This window comes from Coregonus clupeaformis, unplaced genomic scaffold (genome assembly GCF_020615455.1).
Source record: "Coregonus clupeaformis isolate EN_2021a unplaced genomic scaffold, ASM2061545v1 scaf1145, whole genome shotgun sequence".
In the NCBI taxonomy this organism is placed as follows: Eukaryota; Metazoa; Chordata; class Actinopteri; order Salmoniformes; family Salmonidae; genus Coregonus; species Coregonus clupeaformis.
Genome location: NW_025534599.1, coordinates 140,270 through 159,926, shown reverse-complemented (window position 1 = coordinate 159,926; position 19,657 = coordinate 140,270). Strand labels below are relative to the sequence as shown.

Genomic DNA, 19,657 nt, shown 5'->3' with positions numbered 1-19,657 from the left:
CTCCTGCAACTGCACAGAACATCAATGAGAGGATGAGTCTGAGAACAAATGACAGTAAACTCATCAATAGTAGCATCGATGTAGACTCATCCATTGTAGCATCTCTGTAGACTCATCCATTGTAGCTTCTCTGTAGACTCATCCATTGTAGCTTCTCTGTAGACTCATCCATTGTAGCATCCATTGTAGACTCATCAATTTTAGCATCTCTGTAGACTCATCCATCGTGGCTTCTCTGTAGACTCATCCATTGTAGCATCTCTGTAGACTCATCCATTGTAGCATCTCTGTAGACTCATCCATTGTAGCTTCTCTGTAGACTCATCCATTGTAGCATCTCTGTAGACTCATCCATTGTAGCATCCATTGTAGACTCATCCATTGTAGCATCCATTGTAGACTCATCCATTGTAGCATCTCTGTAGACTCATCCATTGTAGCATCCATTGTAGACTCATCCATTGTAGCATATATTGTAGACTCATCCATTGTAGCATCTCTGTAGACTCATCCATTGTAGCATCTCTGTAGACTCATCCATTGTAGCATCTCTGTAGACTCATCCATTGTAGCATCTCTGTGAGCATACGATACTGTCAGAAACATGCAAGTGTTTGTTTGCTATGAAAGATGTTCAACCAATGAAAGAAAAGTATGAGTCAACAGTTATGAAAAATATTTGAAGCACCAATACAATCCTCAAGCATCAATTATAAATGTTGGTTTTTGAACTGCAAGTGTTCAGTATCATCCAAGGTCTCTGTGGGGGTTTATAGTTTACAGTAAGAATTGATTTGCTTGTCTTGTTCAGATTGTAAATATTCCTTGTTTTTTTTTTTACAGTAAATCAAGCACTGTTGGTGTGTGTGCTTAGCATGTGCTTATATGAACATGTGTGTAGAGCAGATCAGTGCTCTGGAGGTTAGGTGATTTATGCCATAGCTCCATACATTAGGAACACCTTTACCTCTTCAGCACTGGGAGAGACTAGTGGACGACCACAAGGTCTCCGCCCCTACCTCCAGGTAATATGATTGCATCAATAAATCCTTCCCAGGCTGTGTGTGTGTGTGTGTGTGTGTGTGTGTGTGTGTGTGTGTGTGTGTGTGTGTGTGTGTGTGTGTGTGTGTGTGTGTGTGTGTGTGTGTGTGTGTGTGTGTGTGTGTGTGTGTGTGTGTGTGTGTGTGTGTGTGTGTGTGTGTGTGTGTGTGTGTGTGTGCGTGTGTGCGTGTGTGTGTGTGTTCCCGGGCTGTGCCAAGAGGGAATGTGTTAATATTCCAGGCAGGCACATATACTGCAGGCAGGATGGAATGCAACAATCCATAACAGCAATGCATTATGGGGTGGTTTAGAGGGGGAACAAGCCCCATGTCCTAGAGAGAGGGAAACCCACAGCAGTCTGTCATAGCGCTTATTCATTGTTTTCATTGTGAATTATGCTACTGTGTGTGTAGGTAGCACTCCTCTTAAAGCTAGAATCCTTCATTGAAACAATATCAAAGCGGTCACCCCTCCTCTGCTTTGGAAAAAGGTTGAGGGGTGGGCCTGACGAAATGTAACCACATTCAAATTCATGGACAGAGCGACGGATGCAAGGATTGACCATCCATGAAATCAACATGATAGTTTTAACCATGTGTTGAGGTTATGCAGTGTGTGTTTACATCTACATTGTTTACAAACATTGGGGTAAATCAAGCTTCTATTTTGGGTTCTGATGGGGTGCGACTGTTGAACTAAGCTCATGAGGCATTTATAAGTTAAATTCTTCAAGAATCAATGGGTATATATAATTAATTTATAAAACCAAAAATGGATGTAGCAACTAAGGATTCTATCTTTAAATACACTATGCTACTTATGATGACTGGAGTTCTATCTGCAGAACATTGCAATCTATGGCGCTAATGATGGTGGAGATAGTTAACCTGCACATTCTGTATAAAGACCGTACGGCACAATGAAACAGAACCAGAACCAGAACTGCCTCTCTTGTTATTCATGTATTCATTCTACTCTTTTTCAGGATTACCTGCCTTAGTGGTTGCCATCTCAATGGGATTCACGAAAGCAAAAGGCTATGGGACACCCCAATAGTATGTTTTATCTCACTTCTGTCTACCTATGTGTCACCTTGGTAGTTCTGATATTTTGGTAATGATTATAATTTCTAACGTGTGGTGTTTGCTAATGGTAATCACTCTCTATATCCCAAAATGTAATTGTTTCAATTTGTAAAACCTCATACTAATTATGTCAATGGTCATTTAAATCTGAAGAGTTTCATTTTCAGAAATGTTGGTAAATTAGCTTTTATTGTTTAAAGAACTTATGAAAGAGATTGGTGTGTTTTTTCACTATATAATCATGGCATGGGGTTGTTCAATGACACATGTATTCGTTTCAAATCTATCACTTAATGGTTTCATTTCAGAGAGACAAATAATAACGTTTTTTTGCAAAACACTGTACCGTATATCTGCCTCCCTCTCAGAGAAATCAGTAGTACTGCTAGGTTTTACACAGCAAAAATAACAAATAACTACATTTATAATAAAGAACTGTACAAATGATACATTTATGGCATCAGTATTAAAAAAATGTTAAAATATATATATATATATATATATACACTACCAGTCAAAAGTTTGGACATACCTACTCATTCAAGGGTTGAGAGAATGCCAAGAGTGTGCAAAGGTGTCATCAAGGCAAAGGGTGGCTATTTGAAGAATCTCAAATATAAAATATATTTTGATTTGTTTAAGACTTTTTATTTTCATAGTTTTGATGTCTTCACTATTATTCTACAATGTAGAAAATAGTGAAAAATAAAGAAAAACCCTTGAATGAGTAGATGTGTCCAAACTTTTGACTGGTACTGTATATATAGATATACAGTAATATGAGATCTATATGTAAAACATTTACATTTTATATTTTAGTCATTTCAGATGCTCTTATCCAGAGCGACTTACAGGTAGTGCCTTCATCTTAAGATAGCTAGGTGAGACAACCACATATCACAGTCAAATATACAGGATACCAACATTCCATTCCAGCTAAACAATGAATATATAGCATTTTGCAAAATAATTACATTTTAATTCACATCTAAAATATATAAATAAAAAATCTGAGAGCAGTAATATTTTACACACACATGAAGGTACCCATAAGCAATCATTTCTGATGAAAAAACACACGTGGATATACTGTAGCGTTTTGGAAATAAACTCTTCATCTTCTTCAAACCCCTCAGTAAAACCTTCAGAATCCCTATTATCATGCTGTGTCCCCTTCAAATGTTGGTGTGAACTAAATCCAGTTGGAAAAAGCATACCTAGTCTCTTATGAGCAGTCCTGCAAGGCGACAGCCAACCAAATCTTTAACTTATATTAAGTCTCTTCTCTGCACAGCCTGAGCAGAAACAAGTGGGTTTCCTAACCCAGACTAGGGTGAACCCTACAAACCTGACAAAACCCCCAAGACAATCCCAGAGGGCATTTTAAAAGATTCTGACAATACCCCATTTGCTCCTAAGTTGTGTCCCAGCTGAATACTAGTACATAAACAATGTTTTAAAACTCTCTTTAGCATTTTATTCTCCAGTAAAACTTTCTGAAGTAGAACCACAGCATATGCTAGCTAGTACTCCATTCACACTGGAGGATAATACAACTGTATGCAGCTGTGCACCATTCATTTTATGTGATTCTGGGTGTTAATTTCTTTGTGGGAGTTGGTTCGCTAGCTGATATCTCCTCTTCTCCTCTCCTCTCCTCTCCTCTTCTCCTCTCTTCTCTCTACTCCTCCTCTCCTCTCCTCTCCTCCTCTCCTCTCTCTACAGCTGCTGGCTATCTCTAGAAGGTGGTCTCCTGTATGCCTTTGTTGGACCGGCAGCAGCAGTGGTTCTGGTATGTATTATAGTATTACACTATTGCTGATTAAAGTACATATTATAGTATTACAGTACTGCTGATTAAAGTACATATTATATAGTATTACAGTACTGCTGATTAAAGTACATATTATAGTATTACAGTACTGCTGATTAAAGTACATATTATATAGTATTACAGTACTGCTGATTAACGTACATATTATAGTATTACAATACTGCTGATTAAAGTACATATTATACTATTACAGTACTGCTGATTAAAGTATGTATTATAGTATTACAGTACTGCTGGTTAAAGCACATATTATAGTATTACAGTACTGCTGATTAAAATACATATTATAGTATTACAGTACCCCTGATTAAAGTACATATTATACTATTACAGTACTGCTGATTAAAGTATGTATTATAGTTTTACAGTACTGCTGATTAAAGTACATATTACAGTATTACAGTACTGCTGATTAAAGTATGTATTATAGTATTACAGTACTGCTGATTAAAGTACATATTATAGTATTACAGTACTACTGATTAAAGTATGTGTTATAGTATTACAGTGCTTATCTACTCATTAAAAGGGAGAAGGCTTGCAGTATCACTGTATGTTTAGGTTAAGTACTATTCAAGGTTCAAGATGTCTTAATTATCCCATACAGAATATTGGTTTGCAGGCGAGATGAGCATGCATACTATCAAATATAAAACATAGACACTAACATAGGCTACTCATTCATTGCATTGTTGGTTATTCATCCTTTTAGTACAACTGTGACTATTTGCTGAAAGAAACGTCAATTCTTAGTAATTATTACAATCACTGTCTACACTCTTAGAAAAACAAGGTGCTATCTGTAACCCAAAAGGGTTCTTCGACTGTCCCCATAGGATAACCCTATGAAGAACCCTTTTGGGTTCCATTGAAAAAACCTTTCCGCAGAAGGTTCTACATTGAACTCAAAAGGGTTCTACCTGGAACCCAAAAGGGTTCTCCTATGGGGCTAGCTGAAGAACCCTTTATGAACCCTTTTTTTCTCTTTTGGAACCCTTTTTTCTCTTTTGGAACCCTTTTTTCTCTTTTGGAACCCTTTTTTCTAAGACTGTAGCCTCCTTCCAAAATCTTGCAGTTTTTTAATCAAAGCAGGAAGCACTGATTCAATTAAATTCAGAATACTTGATATATCCCACAAGGGGCAATTATTACAATGCTGTTGTTACAGTGCTGGAGTTACTGTTTGTCTAAGGAGGTGCCTTTGCTTTAGAAAATAACAGAATCTGCTGTCAGACAGACAAAGCCTCCCTGAAGGCTCTTATGTTGGCTTGAGGGGAGCATAGAGGTCAGGTCTGTCGAGTTAGTAAATGTCAACGCCATGAGTAAGCCATGCAACCCTAGAGGTCACATGACAACACAGCAGCAGCAGCAGCAGGGACTGGAAATAGAGGAGAGGAAGAATGGAGGAAATAAATCATGTCTACGGTACACTAATGATGTCAATCACCTTTTGTATTTCACAAGGATAATAACATCATATTGAGATACTGATGCAGCTAACTGTCCTGAAGTACACAAGTGTCTTTAGATATGACATTGTTCCCTCACCTTATTACACGGCTGGGGTCCATTTCATTAGAAAAATTGGAGTTGGAATCCAAATTTCAGTTTACTTCCTGTATTGAAATGGAATTGACCCCAAACCTGCCTTGTTTCCCCTCAATGAAAATGTAAATGTCACCCTTCGGACCTTGACAGTGTCCTCTTAGTCTAATGGAGTTGGGTTGGTGAGAGCCAGGTTTGATTCCCACCAGTTACACCTATTTTCTCTATAAACAGGTGAACATGAGAGAGTGTAACTAACTAGTTAGATATTTTCAGTCATCTCTGGGATTCAAACCAGCGACCTTTCAGTTACTAGCCTAACGCTCTTAACTGCTAGGCTACCTGCCGCCCAATACGACTAGATATATTCAGGTTTCCCTCAGGTATATGACTAGATATATTCAGGTTTCCCTCAGGTATATGACTAGATATATTCAGGTTTCCCTCAGGTATATGACTAGATATATTCAGGTTTCCCTCAGATATATTACAGTTTTTTTCAATTGCTTACACACTAAAATTAAAACTTTCCCACAATTAGCAAAACCTTACACTCAAGGAGCAAAACACCGGCCTAGATTTGCACAACTGTAAGCACATTGTCAGCTTCACACTTTTTGCAAAACATTACACACAGTGATTTGCAAAACACTAAACACACTTGTATGCATTTGACACAGAAATGTATCATGATGTCATTTCCTTGCAATTTCAAAGCAAAGGCTTTCAAATGAACACACCCATGAACCAATTAGTTAAACACAGCCACCAGGTGTGCACACACACTGGAGCTTAATTGTAGACACACCAATCAGGTTTAAGCACTATAAAAAGGCAACAGGTAAGTTCACCTGTCTTTTAAAAAAATGGACGGTGTCAGAGGAAGAGGAAGAGGAAGAGGGAGAGGGAGAGGGAGAGGGAGAGGAAGAGGAAGAGGAAGAGGAAGACCTGGAGGAGGGGTAGGACATGCACAAAGAAGAAGACAACCAAATCTGTGTAACGAAATTCGTGCTACAATTGTGGACCATAAACCACGGACTAACGCTGAGGGAGACTGGACTGAGAGTACAGCCTAACCTAAGCAGGTACATGGTGGCATCAATAGTTCAGACATTTCGTCAAGAGCACAGGTGAGAAACGTATCTTCTGTCAACAGAAAATCCATAGCTTACTGCATGTACTATATCAACAGTTTTGGTATCTATTCCTGTATCATTTTACAGTAAGCTACATGTATTTCATTTGGCCAACATAGGATTGAACGTCGAGAACACCAAGGAGGGAGGGGCCCCATATTCACACAGGAGCAAGCGAGAGACATCATAAACCTCGTTTTGGCCAATAATGCTATCAGACTTAGAGAACTTCAAGCCTTTATTGTCAATGATCTCAGAATTTTCAATAATGTCCAACAGGTCTCTCTGTCAACAATAGCCCGTATCCTTAAAAAACATAAAGTTCTGATGAAACAACTGTATTTGAAAGAAATTAAGACAGGGTGAAAGGCCTGCGGCGTGAATATGTGGTGGTACGTTTTGTTCACTGACTGTAGTTGTCACGGAATCAGCCGAGGCTGCTCCTCCTCCTTGCTCGGGCAGGCTTCGGCGTTCGTCGTCCCCGGAGTACTAGCTGCCACCGATCTATGTTTCGGTGTTTGACTTGTTTTGTCCTGATTGTGTACACCTGTTCCCCATTATGTTGTATTGTATTCCCTATTTAACCCTCTGTCGTTCATTGTGTATTGTGTGTTATTGTATTCGTCATCGGCAGTGTTCGTGTGCGGGTTGTTTATTCCTCCTTATGTGGAGATTGTTTTTCTACTCTGGTTACTTTCGAGTAAAAGTACGTTTTCCAGTATACTCTGTGTCCTGCGTTTGACTTCGCCTACCGCATTTCACCGTCGCATTCTGACAGAATAACACACCTTCCGATGGAGTCAGCAGGATCGGCGGTGCCAAGTGGATCACTGGAGGAGCGCGTAATCCACCAAGAGGCCATGATCCAGAACCTGGGCACCACCATGCAAGGGGTGATGGACACCTTGAGGCGATGGGAGAGTGGAGGTTTGCCCACACCTCCTCCTACGATACCACCACCATCAGCCATACCCATCGTTACATCTCCGGAGTCCAGTGGGATTCGGCTCTCGCTCCCGAGTGCTTATGATGGCACCGCGGCCGGGTGTCAGGGTTTCCTACTCCAGGTTGAACTCTACATACCTGTCTGTCCGGCAAGGCGCTGGAGTGGGCCAACGCCGAATGTGGTGGGATAGACGCCGCTACGGTCAGCTATGGGGAGTTCACCCGCCGCTTCCGGGCAGTATTCGATCATCCACCAGAGGGTAAAGCGGCGGGTGAGCGTCTATTCCACCTTAGACAGGGGAGGAGGAGCGCGCAGGAGTTCGCGCTGGGCTTCCGGACGCTAGCTGCCAACACGGGATGGAATGAGAGGGCCCTCATCGACCACTACAGATGCAGCCTGAGGGAGGACGTGCGTCGGGAATTGACCTGCAGGGACACCAACCTCAGCTTTGATCAACTGGTGGACATGTCGATTCGTCTGGATACCCTGTTGGCTACCCGCGGACGTCCGGATTCGGGGCCGTCCATTCCATCCCCCAGCACTTCCGAGCCGACCCCTATGGAGCTCGGGGGTGCTGGTGCTAGGGAGACCAGGAGGGAGACCAGGAGGGAGGCCGTCCCCTGCACCAACTGTGGCCGCAGAGGAAACACTGCTGGTCGGTGCTGGGGAGGGTCTCCTAGGAATCGAGGCAGTGGGCGACGCACTGATGAGTCATTCCAGGTGAGTAGGCACCCAACTCACCCAGAGCTCTCTGCTGATCATATGTGTATTACAGTTTTTCTCCATTGGTTTGGCTCATTTCTTGAAACAGAAATTACATTCTCAAAACTCTAAGATCATTTGGCAAAACAGTCTTACAGTTCAGCACAACACTATAGCTCACTTGCAAAAGCTCATATCTCTCCTAAAACTGTTCACTCATGCTTCAAAACTAAATTCCTTTCCCATATAAGGAGTCAGTGCCACGAAAATGGCAAAGATCCTTCTCAATTGCTTTGGCTCATTTCTTGAAACAGACCGGACGTTCTCAACACTCTTGGTGCTTTAGCCAAAATAACGTGGATGGTTCGGCACAACACCATGGTTCACCTGCAAAAGCTCATACCTCTCCCAAAACAGTTCACGCATGTGTCAAAACTAAATTTCCTTCTCATTTAAACAGTCAGTGCCCCCAAAATGCTTCGTCCCTTTGGCATTGTGTAAGCACTGCAAGTCAAAATGTTTAGATGTTTTGTCACTATGGCAGAGGACCATTGAAATATCCCTCATGTCCACCTTTCAGTCTTAGCCCAGTCCTTCATTGACAATGGTTACTGTACTGTTTTTTGTCTAGCACAGAATACAATTGTGTATAAAACTGAAAAAAATAAATAGGATTTTAGGGTAAGAGTAGCCTCCAAGGTTTGACATCACACATTGCACTCATACTGCCAAGGAAATTGTAACCATTATCATTCACACACATAAAGTAACTTCCATACATCAGAGTAAAAAAAGAACATGTATACAGCATAATATACTGTAATATAAACACACAAACAAAAAACAATGAAAATTATATGCAGCCTACAGTGCTGTAAATAAAGCTGGAGTTTCACAACTAACAGTTCTTCACTGGTCGCTGTCCTCACCCTCCTGGCCATCCACACGCTGCTGTCTGTCTGGCCACAGATTCTCGTCCACATCACAGCGTATATTCTCCCTTGCGATGCAACGAGGGAAGAAAACGGGCGTGCATGTCGCAACCATCCCCTACACTGATCTCCTGTAATATCCTCACACGCAGCGTCCATTGCATGGAGCAGGGACCTCTGATCTTGAGCCCGATGCTCATACACTCTCCACCTCCAAGCGGAGAAATACTCCTCAATAGGATTGAGGAAAGGAGAGTAAGGTGGTAGGAACACCGTGACCATCCTTGGATGAGTAGTGAACCAGGCCCTGATGAGCGGGCCACGGTGGAAATTCACATTGTCCCATACAATGACATATTGTGGTAGGTGAGGCCCTACGAGACCGCTCTCATTTTCAGGGATCAAATCAACATGAAGGCGGTCCAAGAAGATGAGGAGCTTCTGTGTATTGTATGGGCCAAGACTGGGGATGTGAGTGGCCACACCATTCTCCGATATGGCAGCACACATAGTTATATTGCCCCCTCGCTGGCCTGGGACATCCACCACGGCCCGGTGGCCAATATATTACGGCCACGTCTTGGCCCTTGGCCAGGTTGAAGCCAGCTTCATCCACAAACACGAGGATGTGATGGGTCTCGTTTCCTTCCAATGCCATTATTCTCTACAATAGCGTAAAAAAAGAAAACATCAAATCAGTCATACAGAAGAGTCATACACTACAGTTACAGACAATTACATAGGAATGTTCTATGTTCTCCACAAGTTCAATATACTACTGGCCACTACTCCAGTGGTTCCAAACCTGGGGTACATGTACCCCTATGCAGAGGTACTACAGGGGTATTTGACAGAAAGGGGAGGGGGGAAATCATCAATGACTAGACTTACTGAAATGTTACAGTAAAACCCACAGTATTAGATAGATTTACATGGGAGGCACTAATTGCAGCTCTTTGACCCCTTTTCTTATTGTATGTTATATTCTTCAAAATAAGGATTATAATGATAATTGCATCATACAGTAAGCTGCAGTTTTTAGGCGAAATGTTGAAGTCAGATAAATCAAATACTTCCATACCTGGATTACCTGGATACACAAATCAGGTAAAGTGGGTACTGAAGCCAAAAAAGTTTGGGAACCACTGCTTAATTGTAAAAAATGTTATAATGATGGACAACCAGTAACTGACTTACATGTACATACTGGTACCGCAGCTCTTTCACTCTATCAGAGTTCCTCTCAAATGGTACCCTGTAAATTTGCTTCATTGTCATCTGATGCTTCTTCAATATCCGGTCTATTGTGAAGATGCTTATAGAGTTGACATTTTGGAATATGGCATTGTCTTGTAGGATTGCAGCGCGGATCTGTCTCAATGTGATGGCATTATTTGCCATCACCATGTTACAGATCTCTTGTTCTTGTTGTTCATTGAGAAGTTTTCCTCTGCCACCTGTGCAAGGTTGTCGTCCAATCCTAGATATAGAAGTCAAAGGACAACACTCCATTCGTAATGTATACCTTATGTATTCCTTACAGAATGAGTTACCTATGTAATTGTATTGTTGTTTTACTTACAGTAACTTTACCACAATTCTAATGCATCACTGCACAGTGACTGGAATACTACTGTAAACTGTATCATCAATACTGTAGAAAATAAACTATTCCATAGTTTATTTTCTCCAATGTTTTTCTTGTCATTTTTAGTATCATAACATCCCATTGAGGTAAGATATTACTGTAGGCCTATCACACACACACACTAAATGAATAGGTAAATATGTAAATAAATATATTTCTTGCTCTATGCACAGTGTCCTGTCCTATACAACATATAATTCCATCATTGACTGACTACATACCTGTTTTCCCTGCGAAAGGTTTGGATGATGGAGGAGACTGTTGAGCGAGGCACATTAGGCTGCACTCGGCGACCTGCCTCCGCCATTGTGAGGCCATGGTTGATGACATGGTCTATAATTGTGGCCCGAATTTCATCCGGGACAGCATGGTGTCTTCGTGCTCCTCGGCCTCTTCCCCCTATTCCACCACCACGCACCCTTACTCCTCCTCCTCCTCTTCTTCTTCTTCCTCTTCCTCGAGCAGGCAGTTGCCCTTGTTCATTTACTTGGCCAGGTGCCTCCATGTTCAGAAATTGTACTGGTCCTGCATGGTCAAGCTCTTTACATACATGTTTGGCAGCATTCACAGTCATGGACAGCACCTGTCAGGTAACTAAACATACTGTTTGATTGGTCATCTGAGATGTGTGAAACTCCTCCTTCGTTAGTCAAGTTCTAGTTTCACCTGACTGTCAATTGCTGTAATAAATTTATCAAATGTTCCAAGGGATTCATATATGGTATTCATGGTATTATGTTCTTGACTAATTTTGACAATTGAACAGACTATTGTGCATGTGATGACTTATACAATGAAATGACGCTGACACGTTTTGGAGCGAACAACCATTAGACTGAGAATCAACAATCAGTTTAGATCAACAAGATCTATTCACTTGGAAATTGTGCTAAATGTAGGCTACCTGTACTTAATCATTTGCAAAGATGTACTGAGACATTGAGACATGTACTTAGACATTTGCAATTTGATGAAATGAATGAGAAATTCAATTCTGTTGTGAACAATTGCCAAGTGGTTTGGAGGTTTGTCCATGTAGTTTTGAGAATGTAATTTCTGTTTCAAGAAATGAGCCAAACCAATGGAGAAAAACTGTAAAGTGGTGTTTCCCGAGGTTTCTCCTCACTCCCAGCATAAGGCGCTAGTAGATTCAGGCGCAGCTGGGAATTTTATTGATTGCCAGTTCACCTATAAGTTAGGGATTACTATCGTACCTGTTGATGTGCCCTTCCCCATTCATGCCCTAGATAGCCGCCCGTTGGGGTCTGGATTGATTAGGGAGGTCACGGCGCCTCTCCGGATGAAAACGCAGGAGGGTCATGAGGAGATAGTACGTTTGTATTTGATTGATTCTCCTGCGTTTCCCATGGTGTTGGCGCTTCCCTGGCTAACAGCTCATGACCCCAACATTTCATGGCAGCAGAGAGCTCTCCAGGGATGGTCTGATCAGTGTACTGGGCGGTGTGTAGGCGTTTCCGTAGGGGCAACGACGGTGGAAAGACCGAACCAAGTTCCCACCTTGCACATTCCAACTGAGTATGCCGATTTGGCTCTCGCCTTCAGTAAGAAGAAGGCGACTCAATTACCACCTCATCGACAGGGGGATTGTGCGATAGACCTCCAGGTAGGTGCTGTGCTTCCACGTAGTCACGTGTATCCTCTGTCTCAGGAGGAGACGGCCGCTATGGAGACCTACGTCACAGAATCTTTGAGACAGGGGTACATACGGCCGTCTACTTCCCCTGTGTCCTCGAGTTTCTTTTTTGTGAAGAAGAGGTTATCAGCCGGTTCTGGCACCTTGGCATCAGAGCCAGACCAAAGCCCCTGCGGTGGACGAGTGGTTTCGGCGCTCGGAAGAAACTTGGAACGCTGCGCATGTCCATCTGCAGCGGGCCATCAGGCGGCAAAAGGCGAGCGCCGATCGCCACCGCAGTGAGGCTCCGGTGTATGCACCGGAGACCGGGTCTGGCTCTCGACCCGAAACCTGCCCCTTCGCCTGCCCTGCCGGAAGCTGGGTCGGCGGTTTGTGGGGCCCTTTAAAGTCCTGAGGAGATTGAACGAGGTATGTTATAGGTTACAACTGCCCATTAATTACCGCATTAACCCCTCGTTCCATGTGTCTCTCCTCAGGCCGGTGGTGGCTGGTCCACTCCAGGAGAGTGAGGTACGAGAGGCTCCTCCGCCCCCTTTGGACATCGAGGGGGCTCCGGCGTACTCAGTCCGTTCCATCTTGGATTCGAGGCGTCGGACGGGGGGCCTGCAGTATCTCGTGGAGTGGGAGGGGTACGGTCCGGAGGAACGGTGCTGGGTCCCCAGGAGGGACATTCTAGATCCCTCCATGTTGAGGGACTTCCACCGGAGTCATCCGACTCGCCCTGCTCCGCGTCCTCCTGGCCGTCCCCGAGGCCAGGGTCGGCGCACGGCTGGAGCCGCACGTCAAGGGGGGGGGGGGTACTGTCACGGAATCAGCCGAGGCTGCTCCTCCTCCTTGCTCGGGCAGGCTTCGGCGTTCGTCGTCCCCGGAGTACTAGCTGCCACCGATCTATGTTTCGGTGTTTGACTTGTTTTGTCCTGATTGTGTACACCTGTTCCCCATTATGTTGTATTGTATTCCCTATTTAACCCTCTGTCGTTCATTGTGTATTGTGTATTATTGTATTCGTCATCGGCAGTGTTCGGGTGCGGGTTGTTTATTCCTCCTTATGTGGAGATTGTTTTTCTACTCTGGTTACTTTCGAGTAAAGTACGTTTTCCAGTATACTCTGTGTCCTGCGTTTGACTTCGCCTACCGCATTTCACCGTCGCATTCTGACAGTAGTATTGTGTACTGCACACATAACCTTTTTACTGTACATGTAATTTTACTGTATAGCAGACCTACAGTAAATTGATCTACACAATGTGATCTTTTGCTGTATTTCAGAGAGTTTTGCAAATGGATGCAGAGGAAGTCCCGCATAAGTTTATATACATTGATGAGGCTGGATTTAACCTGACAACAGTGAGAAGGGGAAGAAACATCATTGGCCACAGGGCTATTGTCAATGTACCAGGGCAACGTGGGGGTAACATTACCCTTTGTGCTGCCATTACACAGAATGGGGTCCTCCACCGCCATGCCAACTTGGGTCCTTACAACACTGACCTCATTCTTACATTTTTAGACAGATTACACAATATTATCACAGCAGCAAACCAAAGGGACCAGATGCAATACATTGTCGTCTGGGATAATGTAGCTTTCCATCGTTCTGCTCTGGTCCAAAACTGGTTTCATCAACACCCACAATTTACAGTTCAATACCTTCCTAAACCCCATCGAGGAGTTCTTCTCAGCATGGCGGTGGAAGGTTTATGATCTCCGGCCCTATGTCCAGATGGCCCTCATTCAAGCTATGGTGGAAGCATGTGATCAAATTGATGCAGCATCCATACAAGAGTGGATTTGTCACTCCAAAAGATTCTTCCCACGTTGCCTTGCAAATGAAAATATAGCCTGTGATGTTGACGAGGCCCTGTGGCCAGATCCAGCTAGGCGGAGAGATGTTTAGGTTATTTTTCTTTGTTATTCGGTACTGAACTGGATATGTAATTTATGTTACAGTATTATTGTAAGCTTATGGTACGTTCAGAAATACTGTATGAAAACTGGAAAATGTTTTGTTATGAATGTTTTGTTGAAATGTTCAGTATTGACTGACTTGAGTACATGAAAATAAATAAATATTTTCATTAGTCTGCACAATTGGTGTCATGTGGTGTTGGTGAATTTATTTTGACACTTTCTCTGTGTAAATGCTGAAAGTGTTTTAGGTTGAGCACAGGAGTGTTTAACTGATTCAAACAGAATCAGACCATATGATGGTTGTGGTTCTCTGTAGCTCAACTGGTAGAGCACGGCGCTTGTAACGCCAGGGTAGTGGGTTCGATCCCCGGGACCACCCATACACAGAAAATGTATGCACGCATGACTGTAAGTCGCTTTGGATAAAAGCGTCTGCTAAATGGCTTATTATGGTTGGGTTTATGTTATGACAACAAAATAAGGTTTTTATAAGACATTGTATAGTTTTGACAAAAGTGTTCAATTTTGCAAATGATCTGAGGTGTTGTGCTACTTTGGTGTAGTGTTGTGCTAATTGTGTGAAGGGGTTTGAAAAACCGGGCCCTGTTTTTCAAAATTGTGCTTAAGCAATTGAAAAAAACTGTAATAGATATATAAAGGTATTCCTTCTCTATAAACAGGTCAACATGGTGATTGGCATCCTGGTGTTCAACAAGCTGGTCTCCAGAGACGGGATTCTGGAGAAGAAGCCGAAGCATCGAGCTGGGTAAGAAACCACCTACAGCAAAGAGAAGCTCTATTTTATTATATTTCTATGACCTGAAGTATGTCTGAAGCAGCTGGGTAAGAAACCACCTACTTACAAAATACATTGTGATACACGACAAAGACAGACAGTAACTGGTTATACTTACGTCTATGGACATTGAAGTGCTTGTTGTTTACCTGCAGGTTGGCTGGACTGTTGACTGTGTAGCTCTCTTAAGATCTGCAGCGGCCTACTTCTCTAGTCCTTTAGTTGACATAATAGTCTGACTCCTCCTCACTACACATTCACCCACACCTTCTGGATGTCTTCATTTTCCACATGGAGATAAGACCTCGTTCTTTACTCTGGCTGATGGGAGAACATCAACATAAAGAGGTCACATCTCTCTGGGGGAGACGACGTGTGTGTGTGTGTGTGTGTGTGTGTGTGTGTAGACGTGGCAGAATCAGTCCATGATGAAAATCCTTTCAAACGCCCACACCCCACACACATCCCCAGATTGGCCCTGACTACTACTAACATGATACAGAGAGTTGGAATGTGTTATTTTCTGTTGTCTTCTTGTTGGTTGGTACACCAGAATCCCTCTAAAAAAGCACCACGTAAAGACTGGTTTATACTTGGTCTAACAACATGCCTGTAGCCCACTAGAATGTGCCAACTGTCCACAGACAGTCCATAGACCAGCCTTATGTCATCTTGTAATGCGTTGTTAAAACACTTTGGCCCTGCCTGACTACTACTTGGGTGATAGAGAAAGTTGGGATTCCATTCCTAGTGATGTTTTTTTTCTTCACAAACGTTATGTTATGTCGTCCTCTTGATGCGTGTTAATCCTAAAGCCCTCTACAACACCCACGCTAACACACGTCTGTCTGGCTAATACTATATGAAAAGTTGTGGGTGCTACTGTTTTTCCTTAAAAACACTGACAAATTGGCCCTGGTTACTACTAACATGATAGAGAACGTTGGGATGGTGTAGTGCTGCTTCTTCACTACTATCATCACTAGTGTCCACATCTTGTATGATAGAACAGTTGGAATGCTATGCTAGTCCTAGTGCTGCTTCTTCACTACTATCATCACTAGTGTCCACATCTTGTATGATAGAACAGTTGGAATGCTATGCTAGTCCTAGCGCTGCTTCTTCACTAACACTATTTCCTGTTGTTTTCTTGTTGTTTGTTGTCCCACAGACCGATGAACGAGCCCCCATACAGGGTTAACTCTGAAATGTGCCAAATGTGGTGTGGTGTCCACAACTGCTCTCTCTGCAACTACAGCCAGCAATGCCATGTAAGTGCTGTCTTACAGTACATCGATACCTGGCAGGGGGAATTAATAAGATTAGCTGTGTGTGTGTGTGTGTGTGTGTGTGTGTATGACTCGTCTGATGGTCTGTGTGTCTGGACCAAGACCTTGGTAGCGCTACAGAGAATAAACAGGGCAGCATATGTGTCCTTGCATAGATAGCTGTATTCCTTCCTCAACTGAGACTGCTATGGTCTGATGGTCTGGAGAAATACCTTGTTAGACCTATAGTAGAGTATTGGGCAGTCAGACAGTAATGTTAGACCTATAGTAGAGTACTGGGCAGTCAGACAGTAATGTTAGACCTATAGTAGAGTACTGGGCAGTCAGACAGTAATGTTAGACCTATAGTAGAGTAATGGGCAGTCAGACAGTAATGTTAGACCTATAGTAGAGTACTGGGCAGTCAGACAGTAATGTTAGACCTATAGTAGAGTACTGGGCAGTCAGACAGTAATGTTAGACCTATAGTAGAGTACTGGGCAGTCAGACAGTAATGTTAGACCTATAGTAGAGTACTGGGCAGTCAGACAGTAATGTTAGACCTATAGTAGAGTAATGGGCAGTCAGACAGTAATGTTAGACCTATAGTAGAGTACTGGGCAGTCAGACAGTAATGTTAGACCTATAGTAGAGTATTGGGCAGTCAGACAGTAATGTTAGACCTATAGTAGAGTACTGGGCAGTCAGACAGTAATGTTAGACCCATAGTAGAGTACTGGGCAGTCAGACAGTAATGTTAGACCTATAGTAGAGTACTGGGCAGTCAGACAGTAATGTTAGACCTATAGTAGAGTACTGGGCAGTCAGACAGTAATGTCTTGTATGTCAGAGAGACAACAGAACACTAGCTGGTAACAGAGTATGTGTTCATAAACAGTAGATGGTGTTTCTGGTGCTTCTGTATGTCTTCCTAGACTGAGTTGCTGGCAATGTGAATCATTAGTCTGGCCAGGCAGTAATGTCTTCTATCAACAAGAGAGACCGCTGTAGTAGTCTGGCCAGGCAGTAATGTCTTCTATGATCTGATGTGTGTCAGGTGGTAATGCAGACACTTACCTTACCCTCTATCCCCTGTCTCCCTCCCTCTCCCTCCCCCTCCCTCCCTCCCTCTCCTGCCTCTCCCTCCCTCCTTCAGGGCCTCTCTGTGGAGTTCCTGTGTGGTTCTGCCTCTGCTGGCTCTGACCTGGATGTCTGCAGTGCTGGCCATGACAGACAAGCGCTCCATCCTATTTCAGATCCTCTTCTCTGTCTTCGACTCGTTGCAGGGCTTCGTCATCGTCATGGTGCACTGTATCCTGAGGAAAGAGGTAAGGAAGAGGGAGAGAGGAGGGAGAGAGGAGGGGAGAGAGGAGGGGAGAGAGGAGGGGAGGGGATGGAGGAGGTAGATAGGAGGGAGAGGAGGGAGAGGAGGAGGTATTGGGGAAGTGAGGGAAGGAGAGGGGGAGGGAAGGAGGGAGAGGGAGGTATGGGTTAGGGAGAAGGGGATACTCTTTTAGTAGGATTCTGTTCATAGTGCACACCATAGAAAAATTATTTTCAAAAATACTTTCCAACAGGATATAAAAATTAAGGTTTCTTATTAGACCAATTCAGATAGAACCTCCCCATTTGATCTATTTTACGTTCGGTGCCAAATGAACATGCCCCAGGTCACACCCTGTGTCACTACGTTTTGTTGACCCTTATACATGTTTAATCCCTCTTATCTCGTGTTGCCCCACACACACTCACACTTCCTGTTTCCCGTTTGGCCCTAACTACAGTATTTATTAGGAGATGATTAGGAGATTAGTGATCTGGACCAGATTAACTCCAGATCACTTTCCTGTTAACTTGCCCCTCCCCTTTGGAAAGTAGCTGTAATTACTGTGAGCAAGGTCAAGGTTACAGCAGGAACAATAGAGCATGGTTTTTTTCTTTACTCTCTAGAGTCATGGCCATAGCATGTCAGAAACTAAAATACACATTATATATCATGTTATACTAATGTGCTCTAATACTACTTATAATAATAATAATACTACTTCTATGGTGCCTCACTTTCCCCAGGTCCAAGATGCTTTCAGATGTCGTCTCAGAAACTGTCAGGACCCCAGAAACTGTCAAGACCCCCTCAATGCTGACAACACTGGAACTTTCCCCAACGGTCATGCTCAGATTATGGTAAGCAACACCAGTATAACCCTCAACCTAGTGGTGTCTGGTGGCATTTCCAATGGGGAGGACGGGCTCGTGGTAATGGATGGAACGGAATGAATGGAATGGTCTCAAACACATCAAACACCTGGTTTCCATGTGTTTGATACCATTCCATTCACTTCATTCCATCCATTATTATGAGCTGTCCTCCCCTCACCAGCCTCCTCTGCGCTCAACCAAAGCCTATACCTGCCTTTATATTTGAGACAAAGGAGCAAATCCACATTTTCACGAGTAAAATGTTTAATTGATGTCAATGAGACTACGTCTGAAATTGCACCCTATTCCCTATATGTGCACTACTTTTGACCAGGTAATAGGGTGCCATTTGGGACATACACCAAGTGAAAATTCCACTTAAGTGGAGGTTAGGATTTGCCCCTAACAGCTGATTCACACTATAGGACTGAACTGAACCGTACTGTGCTGGCTCTGGCTACGATACATTCTTTTCACATTGTCCTTTCCAGTATGTTTCCAGCAACTGTGGTGGATGCGTAACCAGGCCAGTGCAGTACGGCTCGGCAGGGATCGCCTTGGCTCAGCTCAGTGTGAAAAGGGTATAGTATTATATACCCTCAAGACAAGCCTTCATAGCAGGGTTTGGGGTCCATTCCATTTCAGCCAATTAAGGAAGTAAACTGAAATTCCAATTCTGCTGGTTCGGCTGGATGAGGCATTGTTACCCATCGTTTTACAAATAGCTGCTTTAGTTCAACTGTAGTTACACACAGTGTACAGCCGCATGTGGCCCTGGCCCCTGTAATACATTACACACACGCACGCACATGCACACACACACATTAATAAATGAGATCCATTTTCCGTTTTCCTACTTCCTGTTCACTTTCGTCAAGCGTCTTTTTCATTTACAGAGCCCCCTCTCCAACCCCCCAACACACATAATAAAGCACCAGTTCTTTGAATGACCTTTGTAAC

General features: G+C 43.2%; 1 pseudogene; it reads left to right on the top strand.

Moving 5' to 3' along the window:
- Positions 1–19,657, top strand: part of LOC123486328 — a 47,079-nt pseudogene that overhangs the window by 12,671 nt on the left and 14,751 nt on the right.